This window comes from Enhydra lutris, unplaced genomic scaffold, assembly GCF_002288905.1.
Source record: "Enhydra lutris kenyoni isolate GAN:26980312 unplaced genomic scaffold, ASM228890v2 scaffoldscaffold16, whole genome shotgun sequence".
NCBI lineage: Eukaryota > Metazoa > Chordata > Mammalia > Carnivora > Mustelidae > Enhydra > Enhydra lutris.
Window position 1 is genome coordinate 24,947,895 of NW_019154100.1, and position 18,011 is coordinate 24,965,905.

Here is an 18,011-nt window from a genome sequence, read left to right on the forward strand (position 1 = left end):
AACTTCCTTGATATATAACGAATACCTATAAGTTGATAAGAAAAAGACCAGCAATAAAGTTGGGTAAAGATTATAGACAGAATTCATAGAAATGGAAATCTGAGTGGTTCCTAAGCATATATATTCAACCTCACACATAGTATAAATATCGTAATTAAACCAATGAGGTACTGTACTGCTTGTTCAAGAGGGCTGTGATTAAAAATCTTGAAGCATTGTTCCTGCCAAGGTAGTTTTCTTGCATTTTGCTCTTCATTTCAGCATGTGTGTGGGTGTGGATGTTTATAAACAAGACTAAGTCTGATTTCATAAGGGCTTTCTAATATTAATTCTGTCCAATAGAATATGACTTTTTGCTTTGATATTAAAAATCAATGAGTAAAGCAAAAGCTAGTGAAATGTGTTAGCAGCACGCAGAACAAAAACTTTCAACTATATCTCTTGTTATACAGTACATTGTCATGTGAAGGTGTAAATTGGAAGAAATGTTGATTCTGTTTGTAACTGATATTGTGAAGCCTTTTATGAGCTTTAAAATAAAGTTCATCTTATGGTGTCATTTCTAAAAAAAAAATTAGAAGGATCAAAAAAGAATTTGATAATTTTTTCAGGAGGATAGAGACTAACAGGTGCTCACTTACATTGCTGGTGGAAATATAAATCAATAGAATTTGATGTGATTAAAATTTCTGAAGAGTACTAGGGTAAATAGAAATACTTGAGAATATGCATAAATTGGTGTTAGGTGTTTGTGGGAGAGGAAAGTGCTAATGTACAATTTAATTATCTGAACACTAACTTGTGTTGCTTTATTTTTAGCTTTAGTCATGAAACAAGCCCAGGCTAAGTAAATCCAGCAAGGTCACATACCCTCCTAACCCTGAACAAAGGAGTCTCCTTTTAGGATAATATTCAGTTCATCTTCCCAGATCACCCTTTCTTTTACTCTAGTGCTGGTGAAGTTTGTTTTTTTTTTTTTTTTTTTTTTTTTTTTTTTTTAAGATTTTATTTATTTATTTGTCAGAGAGAGAGAGAGAGAGCAAGCACAGGCAGACAGAATGGCAGGCAGAGGCAGAGGGAGAAGCAGGCTCCCCGCTGAGCAAGGAGCCCGATGTGGGACTCGATCCCAGGACACCAGGATTACGACCCGAGCCGAAGGCAGCTGCCCAACCAACTGAGCCACCCAGGCGTCCCTGAAGTTTGTTTTTAAATCACTGAGATTTCTATATACTTTGTATCTTTCAGAGCCTAGCACTTTGTTAACTGCTTAGTAGCACTCAAGTAGATTGAAGGGAACTGTTCTTAGCTTATTAGCTTCTCATAGACCCACTTCATAATTTTATGCTTTTGGAGATCTTTTGTAAAAAGTGATTTAGAATTTCATTTGGTAAATGTACTTCAGATTTTATTACAATAAATGGTGAATAGGGCAGTTTTATAAATTGTTTATAATGTAGTGTATTAGTGAAACCTTACTTTTACATGGTTCCTTTGTTCTGTAAAATACTGTTAGGTCTTAGTTGGGTTAGATAGATATGAAAAGTGGGATAGGGCAGCTGAGGATGCATGAAATCTTTGTGAGGATTGTGAAGAACAATTTGTGAGGAAGTATGAGGAAAATGAGCAGATCAAGGGCATATGGTTTAGAGAAGGTATAAGGTGGATCATAGAAGGGCTACATCTTAGAAGGGGTTTTAACCTAGGAAAATGCTAAGCCAATTTAGCTGAATATATACTTCAAGGATATGATATATACTTTATAATATTTTTATTTTCTAGGTCATTTACCACGAATTGACTTTGGTACAGGGGTTCTCCACCTAACTAGGCATCAGAATCCTTTAGAGTTATTCTATACCAAAGGATTCTTATTTGGTAAGTCTGGTGTAGGGCCAGATCATGTTTATGTTTTTAAAACCAACAAGAGCCAATATTTGTCAAGAAATACATTATGTAAAATACTCTCTTTAATAACCAATTCAGTTAGTGTAGCTTTTAGGATCCTATACCATTTACATAACTCTAACCCTAGAATTTGGTCTCCTACCATGGTGTCTACTTTAGCCACATCGATATCTCTACAAGCATCAGATTTCCAATGCTTTGCTAACTTTTATACGCTCCCTTTTTTTTGTTCCCTTGTTTCTTCTTTACTAATAAATGTTCAAACTTGCCTCTTCCAAGAAGCTTCATTGACTGGCCTCATGCACAGATTATCTTTTCAGTACAAAACAAATTAGAGCACAACACTTATATAAGGCAATTACACACCATTTCAGTAGCTGATTTGTGTGCTTTCGCTCACATGAGCCTTGTATGTATATGCCTGGTTTTACAGTTTGAACCTCCTTAGTTTTTCCTCTCAGTACCAAGAGCTTGGAGCTCAGTCCTAGTATCAGTGGCATGAACAATATTATTGAGGACTACACTAAATGCTTTCCATACATGATCTCATTTGCTTATTGGATTTTTGAAATCGGAAACCCTTATATAATTGTGTCAGTTTTCTGTGTCTGCTATATAACAAATTCCCATAAACTTGGTGGCTTAAAACAAAAGACATTTATTTATTCTCTCACATTCTAGAGGCCAGAGGTCTGAAATAAGTATCATTGCACCAAAACCAGGGAGTTGGCAGGGCTGTGCTCCCTCACAGGCTTAAGAAGAGAATCTGTTCTTTGCCTCTTCCATGTTTCCGGTGGCTGCCAGCATTCTCTGGCTTGTGGTTCCATTGCTTTAATCTTTGGTGGCTTCGGATCTGTCTCAGCTCTGTTCTTAACACCTTCTCCTGTGTGCATGAGAGAAAGAGAAATCTCCCTTTGACTTGCTTTTTAAGGACACTTATAATGGCATTTAGGGCCCACCTAATAACCCTTGATAATCCAAATAAGGTAACATTCACAGGTTCCAGGGCCTACGACCTGGTTGGTTATCTTTGGAGGACTACTAGCCTACTACACTAGGAATTCAGATAGTCCAGAAAAGGAGGGCTGGTGAAAGTCTTTTTACCCCATCTTGTCCCTCTCTTTGTAAATCAGTGTTTCTTAGGCAGGGATGATTTGCTACCCTCCCTTCACTTCCCTCAAGGACATTTAGCTGTCATAACTGGAGGGGATTGCTGCTATTGGAATCTATCAGATAGAGGCCAGGGAGACTACAGCAGTGCACAGGACAGACTTCCACAGCAAAGAATTCTCCAGCCCTAAATGTCATAATGTTGAGGTTGAGAAACACTGTTTTGAAGGTGACTATTGCCAGGAGTTTCTTGTGTATCATTCCTAGAAAAAGTTTTATACCTACACCAGCACATTATCATGAACAAAACCCTCTAATCTGAGTTGATTATGACTGGTGGTAGTTTGTAGTTCACTGAAAGTTGATTTAAGTGAGGAATAAAAAAATGATTCACACATACTTTAAGTAATATATTTTTACTTAAAAATATAAATATTCTGTACATTTATCTGCCAGTGTTTTCTTTCAGTATGTATCTTTTGCCTGGAGTTCTGTGTCATTATTCTTCTAATTATTCTAGTGCATTATCACTGATTCCTAGCTTTCGAGTAAGAACTTAAAAATTTATGCAAGAATCTGAGTGTAGGATCCTTGTAGTGTTTTATGACTCCTCAGTTGTTTTTAGTTGTGTGCTTATATTTAATTATATAGTACATAGCATTTTGTTTTCTTGGTTTTTTTGTCACTTGCTTTCTTTGGGTCTTTCCAAAGCATTCAACTTGGTTTTCATATGAGGAATGATATAACTCCATGGTTTTGTATTAAATAAAATATTGTGTGTGTGTATATTTGTAAAATACATTTTTATATATGAGGAAATACATGTTTAATGTTAAAAATTATATATAAAGAAATTCTGTTTTGTATAAAAAATAATGACTCCTTAAGCTATTGGGAATACTACTCCCAGATGAGCTAATTTGCATAGTTTCTTATCTGGTGATATGATGACAGCTCATGTTCTAGCAGCTTCTAAATTTTTGGAATTTGTAGAAAATTCTGTCTTAATACAAATGAGAGTTTATAAATTATAGGATAATACTTTATGTACTTTATTGCTATACCATCTTAATGCTTGACTTCCTCTTCTACTAAAGGAAACATTGGCTTTTCATTAACTATGGTAAATATTACTTGGGATTTTGCTTACTAGCAAAATATTTTTACTGCTTGCATAGTTAAATCCTACAATTCCTTGAAATTAGGGTTTGCATTTTATCATTTTCTTACTTAACATGGCAGGATAGTTAGAGACATGGGTTGTAATCCCACTTTTTCTAACTTTCAGCTCTTTTACTTTTTCAGAACTCAGTTCTATGTGGTACAAACAATAAGACTGCTGGCAAACATGTCTGCTGTTAGCACTGAACTCAATATACCTCATCTCTAAAACAGAGGTCATAATATCTATTGTGTTAGTGTAAGATTTTAATTAGATAATATAGTCTTCTTAGCACAGACTCTGGTACATTTTAAGTGTTCAGTAATTGTCAGTATCATTTTCTTTTCTTACTATTTGGTACAGTGTTATATGTGCAGTGAATAATATTTGTTGAATAACATTTTCAGTTGCCTTTGCCTGATTCATAACTTCCATTTTCTTTCACTGCGGTCATAACTTCCATTTTCTTTCACTGCAGTCATAACTTCCATTTTCTTTCACTGCAGTATGAGCTATGTCTCATTTAGTAAATATTTTTTTAAAAGAACTCTTCTTTTAAAGTAGTTCAGTAAATTATGTGCTGTTAACTAAAGTTAATAAGTCTTATTTTTTTACATGACATTTAAATGTGTTTATAAAGGGAGATTGAGTGGAAAGAGACTATGTGACCTCAAAGATTCCTTCCAACAAATAAGATTTTATAAAACTCACATAATCCTGATTTTTCCTCCTGCTTTCCCTCTAAAAATCTACAGAAGTAAATAGTGTTTGATAATGTAGCTTTTTTTCTTTTTAATGAAGAGAATGACCATAGTTGCAATATGTTCCTAATGGTCCATTATCATATAAAAGGAATTTTTTAGTATTTTGGATGAATGTGGCTGTCTTCAAATGGATGTGTCTTTCTCTTTTATTTAGAATATATATGTCTTTATATGTATAATAAAATGTTTCATGGAAAATTTAGCTTTAATAAATAAAATTTTGTGCCTTTTTTTCATCTATTAAATCTCTTCTATTTGGGACTTTGATATAGGAAACGTGGGCAACTGAGTTATATTTAATTCATTGAAATTACTTATTTCAGATATTAAACAGTGATCATGGTTATTTTTATGTAAGTTGATTCAAATGCTTTTCATTTTCTTTTTCAAGCTAGTAATCTTTTGGAATAGGGGATAAATGAAAAACTTTTTACCATGTTTTTAAGAAGGTTGGAGCACCTTGTGAGGCATATAGGCGAAGTCGTCAGTGGATGTCTTCATCATTCTTAGCATTAGACTCTTGAAAACCTTAATGTAGAGAAATTCCCTGAAGGAATTTTTTTTTTTTTTAAAGATTTTATTTATTTATTTGACACTCAGAGATCACAAGCAGGCAGAGAGGCAGGCAGAGAGAGAAGAGGAAGCAGGCTCCCCGCCGAGCAGAGAGCTCGATGCGGGGCTCAATCCCAGGACCCTGGGATCATGACCCGAGCCGAAGGCAGAGGCTTTAACTCACTGAGCCACTCAGGTGCCCCTCCCTGAAGGAATTTAAGATGTTATGGGAGAAATAAGAATAAGGAGCTGTGGGGCGCCTGGGTGGCTCAGTGGGTTGAGCCTCTGCCTTCGGCTCAGGTCATGATCTCAGGGTCCTGGGATCGAGTCCCGCATCGGGCTCTCTGCTCGGCGGGGAGCCTGCTTCTCCCTCTCTCTCTCTCTGCCTGCCTCTCTGCCTACTTGTGATCTCTCTCTGTCAAATAAATAAATAAATTCTTAAAAAAAAAAAAAAAAAAAGAATAAGGAGCTGTGGTTGTAAATGAACCTTTAAAAATCCTTATACACTTTTAATGTTCATCCAATTAAAACCTTGAATAAAATATATCAGATTATCAACAACATTTTATGCAATAAATTTGGAAATACCAGGGATGATACAGTATTTTCCATTTACCCCTACTTTCTTAAACTTTTCAGGATTTCCAATCTGGGGGGAATTGGGTGGAGAGTTCTTAACATCTTAAGAAGGATTTTTTAAGGGTGTCTTATAAAAAAGAGCCTTTCTTATTTCCACTTAAAAGTTACCCCAACTTGTGTTTCCAACTGTTGTTCTAGAGATAGCATAACTTGGATATTTAAAAATTTTTTAAAAAAAATAAGCTTTTAGTAACCTTTATTTAACTCACTCAGCTTGCTAGAGCTGCGTAAGTATTTATAGTTCTTTTCTACCCATGATAATTTCATGCCAGCACTCGTCAGAACATAACATAATGGAACAGTTACTTGGCTCTGTCCTTCTCATTCCCATATCCTTTCTCTCCTTCCCAATAGACTGTTTCCAGATCGAAGGCTGGAAATTGTTTTATCTCTTCTGTCTCTTCTAAGAGTGCACTGCCAATATCTTCTACTCCTACTCTGCCATCTTTTAATTTCCCTTCTTTTTTATCTTCTAAAACTCAGTTCCCCTTTTCTCAAAATACCTGCAAAAAGAGCAGCTTAGAATTTGTTATACTCAAGTAGAAATTTTAACCAAAAGTGAATCTGTGTGTATATATGTATATACTGGAATTTCACACAATAAAAGGGTTACTTTATATAGTTTACCTGAAGAAAGAAATGGTCTTTTTTGCATAGCTTCAACCAAGCATTGTCCCATGCTCATAGGCTGTGTTTAATATTTATTACTGAAATTGGGAAACAACACAAATTAGCATGTAAATAGTATTTTATCATGTGCGGCTAAGTTCTGAAAGAGTTTGAAGTTTAGAAGAAGAAATTCTTACCCGTAGGGAGGGTCTTGCCATTCATTTGATCGAATTAATTTTGAAATGAGTCCTTTTAACTCTAAAATTTTGATTCTAAAAACAAGAAGTGTGTCATAAATTATTAGGTATTGAACAGCTAAGAAACAATATTGTTGGGTGGGGTAACATGAGTGGAGGCATTTAAATAGGAAGAGATATGTAGCTGTGCATGCAGTAAGTAAAAAGAACAATGTGGTTGGAATAGTTAGTTTATATTAGAGAATAGAGGAATTCGGCTGAATAGATAAAAAGCTAGATATTTAAGAGAAACTTAAACATTTTCAGATAATGAAAGTTTTTCTAATCTAGTATTGTCCTTAGAATGACATTTTTACATGATAGTCTTGTGCTGAGTGGATTATAGTGATGAATAGTGGGAAGAGACTTGCAATAATAATTTAAGGTGAAGCAATAAGAGCTTGAAAGTGGTGGCAGAAGGAATGGAGAATAAGAGATGAATGTAGGGAAATTATGAATCCAGTGTGGCCTATCAAATGACCTACAGAGGTATCTCGAAGTTTTCAAGGGATCCTCAGACCAAGGGCAGTCCCTGGATTTTCAGGGTTTCGGGATGTTTTCCTAAGGTAAGCCCTCATCTTGTTTTAAAGGTTCATCTAGGGGGGCGCCTGGGTGGCTCAGTGGGTTAAAGCCTCTGCCTTCGGCTCAGGTCATGATCCCAGGGTCCTGGGATTGAGCCCCACATCGGGCTCTCTGCTCAGCGGGGAGCCTGCTTCTCCCTCTCTCTCTCTGCCTGCCTCTCTGCCTACTTGTGATCTCTCTCTCTGTCAAATAAATAAATAAAATCTTAAAAAAAAAAAAAGGTTCATCTAGGCTCTTGTTTTCTTTTTTTAAGATTTATTTATTTATTTATCTGAGAGAGAGCGTGCATGCACATGCAGTGTGCTTGCACACCGGCAAGTATGTGCTGCAAGCAGGGTGAGGGAGGGCAGATGGAGAGAGGGAAAGGGAAAGAGAATCTCAAACAGACTCCCCTCTGAACAGGGAGCCACCTTGGGGGTCAATCTCACGATGCTTAGATCATGTAGGTTCTTTTTTTTTTCCCTTAAGATTTTATTTATTTATTTATTTTTCAGGGTTCTGGATTGAGCCCCATATCTGGCTCCCTGCTCAGCGGGAAGACTGCTTCACCGTCTCCCACTCCTCCTGCTTGTATTCCCTCTCTCTCTCAAATAAGTAAATAAAATCTTAAAAAAATTATGGAAAAGAAAAACTTAGAAAATCAAGACACTGATAGTGCAGAAGACTGTAAGAATGTTAAACAGGTAATTTTAATTTTTAAAAAAATTTTATTTGACAGAGAGTGAGATCACAAGTAGGCATCGAGGCAGGCAGAGAGAGAGGGGGAGGCAGGCTCCCCGCTGAGCAGAGAGCCCGATTCATCACCCGATCCCAGGACCCTGAGATCATGACCCCACCCAGGACCCTGGGATCATGACCCGAGCAAAGGCAGAGGCTTAACCCACTGAGCCACCCAGGTGTCCCTAAACAAGTAATTTTAAAACAAATTTTAAAAGTGTTCAAATGGGGGCACCTGGGTGGCTCAGTGGTTTAGGCCTCTGCCTTCGGCTCAGGTCATGATCTAAGGATCCTGGGATCAAGCCCCACATCGGGCTCTCTGCTCAGCGGGGAGCCTGCTTCCTCCTCTCTCTCTCTGCCTGCCTCTCTACCTCCTTGTGATCTCTATCTGTCAACTAAATAAATAAAATCTTAAAAAAAAAAAAAAAGTGTTCAAATGCCTAAAAGATGCGTGAAACAGTGTTCGAAGTTGTGGGCAAATAAGAGAAGTATGTGACTTGATTTTTATTATTAGATAGCATATGTAAAGTATGGTCAGCAAATATTTCTTATAACCATGACCATACTTTTTATATAAAGCCACGTTACTGTGAGATATTTTCTGGGTAAGCAAGAGAATTGAAGTGTTCTGTTGTTAGAAATATCAAACGGTATTAGCTTGGTGCATCTATTTGCATTATTTAAAATATACCACTGATTTAGGGGGCAGTTTCGCCTCCCACAAGATATTTGGTAATATTTGAAGACCTTTTTGGTTGTCACCATTTGGGGTGGAGGTGGGGATGCTTATTATCATCTGGTGGGTAGAGGGGCACCTTGGTGGCTCAGTCATTAAGCTTCTGCCTTTGGCTCAGATCATGGTTTCAGGGTCCTAGGATGGAGTCCCTATCAGGCTCCCTGCTCAGTGGGGAGCCTGCTTCTCCCTCTCCCTGACACTCCCCCTGCTTGTGTTCCCTCTCTCTCTGTCAAATAAATAAAATTAAAAAAAAAATTATCATCTAGTGGGTAGAGATCAGAGATACTGCTAAACCATTTATAGGACAACCCAATGTCAGTAGTGCCAAGATTGAGAAATCCTGGAATATAGGGTAGGCAAGTTGTGCTGTGGGCAGTTTTATAGACCTATCAATTTCTTTTTTTCTAGGATTGACCAGAAACCGTCTTTCTCTTAACACTCCTTTTTCCCCAGCATCTTATAGTACACTTGGTTGTCACTGATTTATTATGCTCTTATCCTAAGGGTATATATCTTAGACACTTCAATTGGATGAATATTTCCAGTAGTTCTACCTCTCTTAGGGTGGCTTTTTTTCTGCCAACTTTCTGTGTTTTCTTTCACTAATTTAATTCTTGAGGGATCACCCTATTTCCAAATTCTGAGTCTCTTGATATGATTTCCTAAGTATTTTCTTTTGCAACAAGGCTTTTATGTGCTTTAAGGTGCTTCATGTGTCAGGTCTGGGTTGAGCTAGTTCTTGAATCTAGGTTTTTTCTGGTAGTGTTTGCATCTGTTCTATCTTGTTTATGCAAGATATTTTTTTCTAACAGTATTTGAATCTTTTCTAATTTTTCTATACACAAGAAGTTAATTTAAATAAAATGCTTAGCTGAAAAGAAAAAAACATCTAGTATTTCTTTTAGAATAATTTATCCCTGTTTATACATAAAGATTGCCTTAGATACAAACAGCTACATGTGAAAAGGTTTTATAATAGTTTTGTAATGATAAATGAAAAATATTGAAATTCTAGAATGAAACAAATTATGCAAAATGTTTTTTTTTTAAAGGAGTATTTTTTTTTAAGATTTTATTTATTTATTTGACAGAGAGATCACAACTAGGCAGAGAGGCAGGCAGAGAGAGAGGGGGGGGAAGCAGGCTCTCCGCCGAGCAGAGAGCCCGATGCGGGGCTCGATCCCAGGACCCTGGGATCATGACCTGAGCCGAAGGCAGAGGCTTTAACCCACTGAGCCACCCAGGCGCCCCGATTGGTGTTTATTGTTAAACAGTGCAAAATAATTCATTGGAATATAAAGACGAAAGTTGAATGAACATATCACTGATGGAGAAAGACATTTTGAAAGAACCTTAACCACTTCAGTTTGATGTTGATCTAAACATATTGGCTATTTAGTGAAATATACCCATGTATACTAGCTACTCCATGTGAAATAAAGGAATAGAGAGGGAAAGCAAAAGTGTAAAAAAAAAAAAAATCTCTTCTGTAGTGGTCAGGGTGTGGTTATAAAAGGAGAGAGATAAGAGAGAGAGAACATTGAGAATTTGTCATCCTTGAGAGGCAAACTTGTGGAGTAATTGCAGGTTTTCTTTTTAGTAGATAACTTTGTGTCTGCCTCTGGTATGCATAAATTCTGTTTTCACCTTCATTTTCATCTGTGCAAGTGTTTCATTAATTGACCTTCCATCAAATCGAAAACTGATCTGCCTTGTTGTTAGATCAGTTATTAACAACAGTAGGCTTTCATTAGTTTACTAAATGATATATTCTTTTTTTTTTTTTTTAAGATTTTATTATTTGACAGACAGAGATCACAAGTAGGCAGAGAGACAGGCAGAGAGAGAGGAGGAAACAGGCTCCCCGCTGAGGGCTCGATCCCAGGACCCTGGAATCATGACCTGAGCCTAAGGCAGAGGCTTTAACCCACCGAGCCACCCAGGTGCTCCTAAGTGATATATTCTTGAACTGCACCACAGAACCATCCTACCCCACCACTTCAAATATATATGGTTATCTGTCTTGAGTCTTCTTGTTAGCTGTGGAAAGCATTGGTGCTGCAGCTGCTGCCTCACAGAAGAGGTATCATGTCCTCACTTGCATAAGCACACAGCCCACATCAGTAAGCTTATTTTAATTGTGGAGATATTTTAGCTAAGGAACATTTAAATGTTTGAAGAGACTACTCTTCTGAGTCTAGGAATTCTGGGGTAATTGAATACACAGCATTCGTGGTCTGAACAACCCAGTTTATTTGGAGGGAGGAAATTATGTTGACCGGTGGTAAATAGACAGCTTTTCCTCTTTAGTTATTTGTGATAAACTTTTTTTAATTAAGCTTTTAAAAAGTATGTGTTGTGGTGAGCGCTGTGTATTATGTAAGACTGATGAATCACAGACCTGTACCTCTGAAACAAATAATACATTATATGTTAATAAAAAAAATAGTGTTACATGGTAGAGTTAAGCTAGTATAGAAAAATGAACATGCAGTGAAAGTTAAAAAATTTCTGTTCTCAGTCTTACTTCATAGAGTTAATCACTGATAACAGTTTTAGATTTAGTTAGTAAAGTGTTTCTCAACAATTCATAATTAGCATTTTGGCAGTTCTATGTTGTCTGGGATCATCCTGAGCACATCTTAATTTTTAGTGCCGCTGTTCTCTGCCACAGCCATGGAGGCATCAAAAATGCCCTTACTTATTTTCAGATGCTCCTTGGTTAGGGGGTGATATTTATTGTTGGTGAGAGTATTATAATTTTTCTAAACTATACCACATGTCTTAGAAAATGTGTCTTTTTTCAGTTTTACACAGTAACTATATTGACTCCACTATAAAAGAAGACTATATGAACACACATGTACTTCTCAAGGAAGGCCCAGAGGAAATCCACTTGGGAAGAACTGAATGTCATAGATTATAATGTTTATTCAATCTTATCTGCTTTCCTTTATGACAGTGTTACTGTCTTGTGTTTTCAATTACCTTTTTTTTTCTTTCTTGAGTGTTTGTGGTTTTCGAGTTTTGAGCTTGTGCTTTGCAGGGTTTTAGTGAAAGGATTCAGGTTAAATAGCACATTCTTCCAAGGAAGATTTGCTAAGGCTTTTCTTTGACATCTCTAATTTTTCTCCTCAGGGTTTTCTGAACTGGTAGGTATATTGGAACCCTGAATCCTTGAGAGTAGGCCATGGTTACACAATCTCAGGTGATATTCCCCCGACATGGTGGGGGTGATATCCAAGCTGAGATAGGCTAATACTCATTGGCTTCCTTGGCCAGCAGGTATGTCTTTGCTAAGCCACTCTTTTACAAGGTGGGGTTATTCATGTAAGGTCCCAGTCTTCTATGGAGAGTCTCCCTTTCAGTTCTCCGTCTTGGATAGACCCAAGTCCTAAACTGCTGCCGCTGAACTTCTAGGAACTGAAATCTGCAAACCCCAGAGCAGCCATGGTTTAAGCACCTGCTTACCACTTTTCTTTCTTCTTCATGTGGACCCATGGAGATTTTCTTGGCTTGTTTTTATATTTGAGAGGATGTTTTTGGTATTTTATATAGCATTCCTAGCTATTTTATAAATGTGGGAATTATTTTCAGATTGTCAAGTCTAATTTTTTGCTGGACCTTCAAGCCTCATTCATCTTCTTTCTAACTTCTAGGAATTTCCTAAAATTTTTGGTTTGGATAATCTCTTTCATTTCCCTCCCACCTCACCTCCAGTATTGTTGGCATTTTATTCTTTTTAAAAAGTATCCTTTCTGTCATTTCACTGTGACCTTAGGAGAGAATGTAGGCATGTGTGCTCAGTTTTCCATTTTGGCTGGCGGCTTGTCTGTTTTTAGATCTAAGCTCGTTAGGGCTAACTGATAAAAAGTAAATCTCTATAAATGCCTTTTCATTTAACTTTGATTTTGTAGTTTGAACTTGAAGAGCATGATCTTTGGCTATAAAAGAAGCAAGGGGGCAGGGACAGAAGATGAAGTTCAGACCATTAACTGCAGTTGAGCAATGTCTTCCTGGAGTGCGGAACAGTGAGGATCTTGCCATAATGTCTAAAATTTTAGGGTAAAACACATTAAAATGGTGAGAAATCACAATTTTAAAATTACGTGCAAAAACTATTAACTGCAGTATGCATGTCTGCCATAATACTGAGAATTAAAGTTCAAAGATATATATGATGTCATTCCTGTTCTCAGAGAGCCCACTAATTTTGTAGTGGAGACAGATGTGCAAAGGAAAATATGGTCAATTTTCATTATTCATGATAGTTATGTCTTAGAATTCCTTGTGACTACTGAATTAGCAAATGCTGAGCCCATGCTTCTAGGGGAATATTCAAGGATATGTTCCTATGAGCCTCTGATCACATTTTCATTAATTGGTCAATATATAACCCTGTTATTTGTGTGTTTTTTGAGTATTGTTGGTTCATTAACATTGAATGGCCAATGGCATCATAACTCATGCCTGAAGGAAGCTCATTGAACACCTGGTTTTTTTTTTTTCTGTAAGGCACTTCCCCAGCCTTCTTGTCCTTAGGAACATTAAACAATATCACTATGCTTGGGACATTTTAGACAGCAGAATCATTGTGAAAAAGCACAAAAATGTGAAAAACATGACACTAAATAGACCATGAAAAGGATACTTGTTTTCAGTGTGATAGGTGAAACGAAAGGGCCAAGTGTCCCCGTATTGCACCCAAGCTGGGGATGGACGCACTGGGAACATGTTTTTGCCTCTGTGCCTGTCTGCAGGTGACCACAAAAGCATGGCAAATACTGACTTTTAACAAGTAGGCAAATTCACAAATACGGAATTCATGAATAATGAGGATTGACTCTACTATATATTGAGTGCTATACTTCTAAATCTGCTAGGATGGGTCAGGAAAGGCTTCATTTTAAACAATTAAGGTGAAGTTCTAGTAGTATGAAGCAGTGGATTTAAGGAATAGCAAATGGCCCAGTGTGGCCAGAATCAAAAGGGCTCTTCTGAGAATTAGCAGGAGAGCATGTTTAAATAGTTAAGGAGGGAGATGTGAGGCCCTTGTGCCATATTAAGGAATCTCGATTTTATAAATGACAGAGAGTTACTGAGTGATATTAACTTAGGCATAAGCATGGTTATATTTGTATTTTGGAAAGCTCACTGTAATGGTGGTATTGAGGATAGATGAAAATAAATAGAATGTTATAGAGGTTAAGGTGAGAGATGATGAGAGAATGAACTAAGGCAGTGACAGTGGAGATAAACTGATATATTTGAAAGATATGAAATATATTACATTAAAAGATCTTGGCAGCAGGTTAGCTAGAGGGAATAAAAAAGGTTAACCAGGTGTTCCTGGGTTCCTTTAACTGAGATAGGGAATATAGGAATCACACCAGATTGAGGAAGTAATGCGATACTTGGATGCACTGAGTTTATAGTGTCCATGAAACATCTTTACAGAGATGTAGGCAAGGAAATATGATAGAGATATCAAGATATCAAGAGACAGAGCTTTGAAAGACATTAGAATGCATTTATGAATTGATAAATATCTCAGTGCCTACTATGTGTCAAGTTACTCTCCTAGTGCCAGAGTGAAACAATGAATGATTTTTTTTTTCAAGTGAAGAGAGAGACGGACAACAAGCAGAGCTGCTTCAAATAAGTACTCTGATGAAAACAAACCTAGTTGGAGGGCAAGTGGCTAAGTGTGTATGTGTGTGGGAGAGACTAGTTTGGATCAAATGTTGAGGATTAGTTTCTGGGGAGGTAACATACTGAGACAAATGAGAGAAAAAGGATAGATGTGTGGATATCTGGAAAGATCATTTCAAGCAGAGAGAACAGACAATGGTAAAGATGAGAAATGGGAAATGAGACACGTTTGAAGCAGGGAAGGCAGGCCAGTGCAACTGGAGATGAGCAGATGAGGGAGAGATTGTCACGGGGGTACTCAGCAGGGCACACGGAGTGCCTAGTCAGGAAGGCTGGTATAGTTCATAGTCAGGTTTGGGACATTTTCAAAGTGTAGTGGGAAGCCACTAGACAGTTTTAGCAGAACAATAACAAAATCTTTTTTCTGTTTTAAAATGATGTCTCTAGCCACTCTAGAGAATATTGTTGAGAACTAGAGTGAAAGTAAATGACCAGTTGAGTGCCTGCTGAAGTAAATAAGCAAGAGGTGATGGTGGCTTAGAGTAAGATGTGCCAGTAGAGCCACGAGATCAGGTTTTCAGTTAGTTACTTTTCTTCAATCACCCCTGTCATGGCTGAATTTTTAAAAACCACTTTATCACTGGATCTGTAATGAATTCTAGGTATTTTTGTCAGTGCATATATGAAATGTTATCTTAAAAAAAGAAACTTGATGAAATTTATTACTCTAAAATAACCTAGTTTTGAGATACAAATTTTCGTGTTTAATAAGATCTGGCAGTGATCCTGTAGTCATATTTCAGGTTTATTAGTGCTTATTAGTTATGTAAAAACACTTCCAGACAATTCAACTGGTTTAGTTATAACACTGCATATTTTTCTTTTCTTTTTTCTTTTTTTTTTAAAAGATTTTATTTATTTATTTGACACAGAGAGAGTGATCACCAGTAGGCAGAGAGGCAGGCAGAGAGAAAAGGGGAAGCAGGCTCCCCGCTGAGCAGAGAGCCCAATGCGGGGCTCGATCCCAGGACCCTGAGATCATGACCTGAGCTGAAGGCAGAGGCTTAACCCACTGAGCCACCCAGGTGCCCCAACACTGCATATTTTCTTATAATAAAGTAATGAAGCTTTGACCTGCTTTGTTAATTAGTGGTAAGGTCAGTAAAAATAGTCAAAGTAGAGCTACTACACTGTGAGAGTAAATTAGGGACATTACTGTTATTTACCTGAGCTGTTTAAAAAAGAATCTCTGTAGATCTAGCTTTACTCTGGATGAGCTCTGCACTTTAACTGGGATACTTCCAGTCATAATATGGAGCAGGCACTAGGGTGGGGAAGGACTGGGGGTTGGTAGGCTAGTTAAGGGAATTTTAAAATAGTCTATGCAAAAGAAGATAAAAACTGTATACCAGTGGTCTGAGAGTGGAAATTTTGAAGAAGATGAAATTGAATCTTTTATGAAGCAGGGTAAAAATATTTGGAAGAAAATTAGATGGAGGTTAGGGAGAAGAAAGAAAGTCAGATGATTCTGAGATTTTAAGCTTTGGATAATGGGTGGATGATCGTGATGTCATAATAGGTAGAATCTATAGTGGGAGGAATAGGCTCAATTAGGTGAGTGAGTAGTTTTGAAAATGGTAAATTAAAAGCACCATCTTTGGGACTCCCCAGGGAAGTATGTTAAGAAGGCAGTCAGAGAAAGGTGAGTGCTGTCACTAGATTTCAAAATCATATTCATGTGGAAACTAAAGATCTAAAAGTGAATGAGATCGCTCAAGAAAAGAATGAAAACCTGAGAGATGTCAGTAGCAGTGATGGTCTGTCCTCAGACAGGGTGAGGACAGATAATATAACTGATTTATCATTCAGGTCATTCTTAAATTTATTTACAAAGTTTGAGGAGAGCAGTGGCTGAGATGGGAAGGGTGGAGAATTGAACTACTCTTTAGAGGAGCTTGGTGCAGTGGGAAAAGGAGGGAAGGCTATGTCTTAGGGAAAAGGGAAGTGGGGTTCCAAATAGTAATTTTTTAAAAAAGTATTACTGAAGGATGAAGAAGATGTTAATACATTTATAAAAATGTGCAAGTATCAAATGAGGAAGAAGTACTGAAGGTACAAGAAAGGGATGATGTGTTTCATGATCCCACAGTGGGTGGGAAGGACTTGATTCATTGTAGTCTTGTAGGGGAGGAGGGGTATATTTTCTTCTGATGTTGGAAAAAAGGAAGTAAGGAATGGTGCTGACATTTGATTCTAGAAGTGGAGGGGAATTTTAATAAATCATAAATGATACCCTCTTTTTTCCTTTCTCTCCTAACAAAATCCTCTGTTGGCAGTTTAGTGTAGTGAATGTTTGAAATGGGATGGGAGGGAACCCATGAAGGGACAAAGTAATGGAATAGTGCAGGAATATTTGGGACCTTGTTGATTTTTGGAGAACCCAAAGAAGTTGGAACATATTGAAAACCTGGAGAAAAGAATAGATAGGAGTGCCCTGAAATGAAGGAATGAGCTGTGGACATCAGAGGCGAGCAGAGAAGACAAACTTGATTCCCTGACAGTTTTGTCTAGGGCTACCGATACTGAACCAAGTGTTGACAAGCTTTAGCCAGGACACTGGGTGACTTTTTTCACTAAGTGTAAATGTAAACTACACCATTAATGCTATTTTATCAGACCAAAGGATATGAAAACATTCTGCTACAGCAGAAAACTATCATTATAGAAAAGGACTTATAAAACATCCTGCAATATTTGAAATAATATTTTTGTGTAACCTTTTAAAATTGATGAAAAACCAAATCACCATATTTTTAGTTCATTTTGTTACCAATATTCTCAAAACATGGTATCCAGTTTGATCCTTAACTACTAGAAATGCAGCCTTTTAAGGATATCCAGTTGTGTCCAGTGTTTATGCTTGCCATAGGGAAATTTACAATGAGAAAAAGATTTAAGTAGTACCAGTGTTCAATTGTCATTTCATCTGTTTGGAGTACTCTTTGATCACTTTGAATATATTGCATATTCTTCAAGGTTACTGTAACTGGAAAGTCTTCCACATACAAAATGTGAGGTTAAAGCCCAAAATAATCCTTTCATTTTGGATAGCTATAATTTGCTGCTCTCACCAAAGTAGGACCTCTTTGGATTCCCTAAATTTCTAAAACTTTATTAAATAATTAGACTATTCTATGCAGGGTTTTCATCTGGACATATAAAATCAAAGTCTTCTAATATTTGGACTGTTTTGACATTCCTGTGACAAGGACTTATGTGGGGATCCTGTGTCCCCCGTCTTCTCACTTGAGCATTCCTGCCCAGAGGGAATGACCGAGTGACATTAT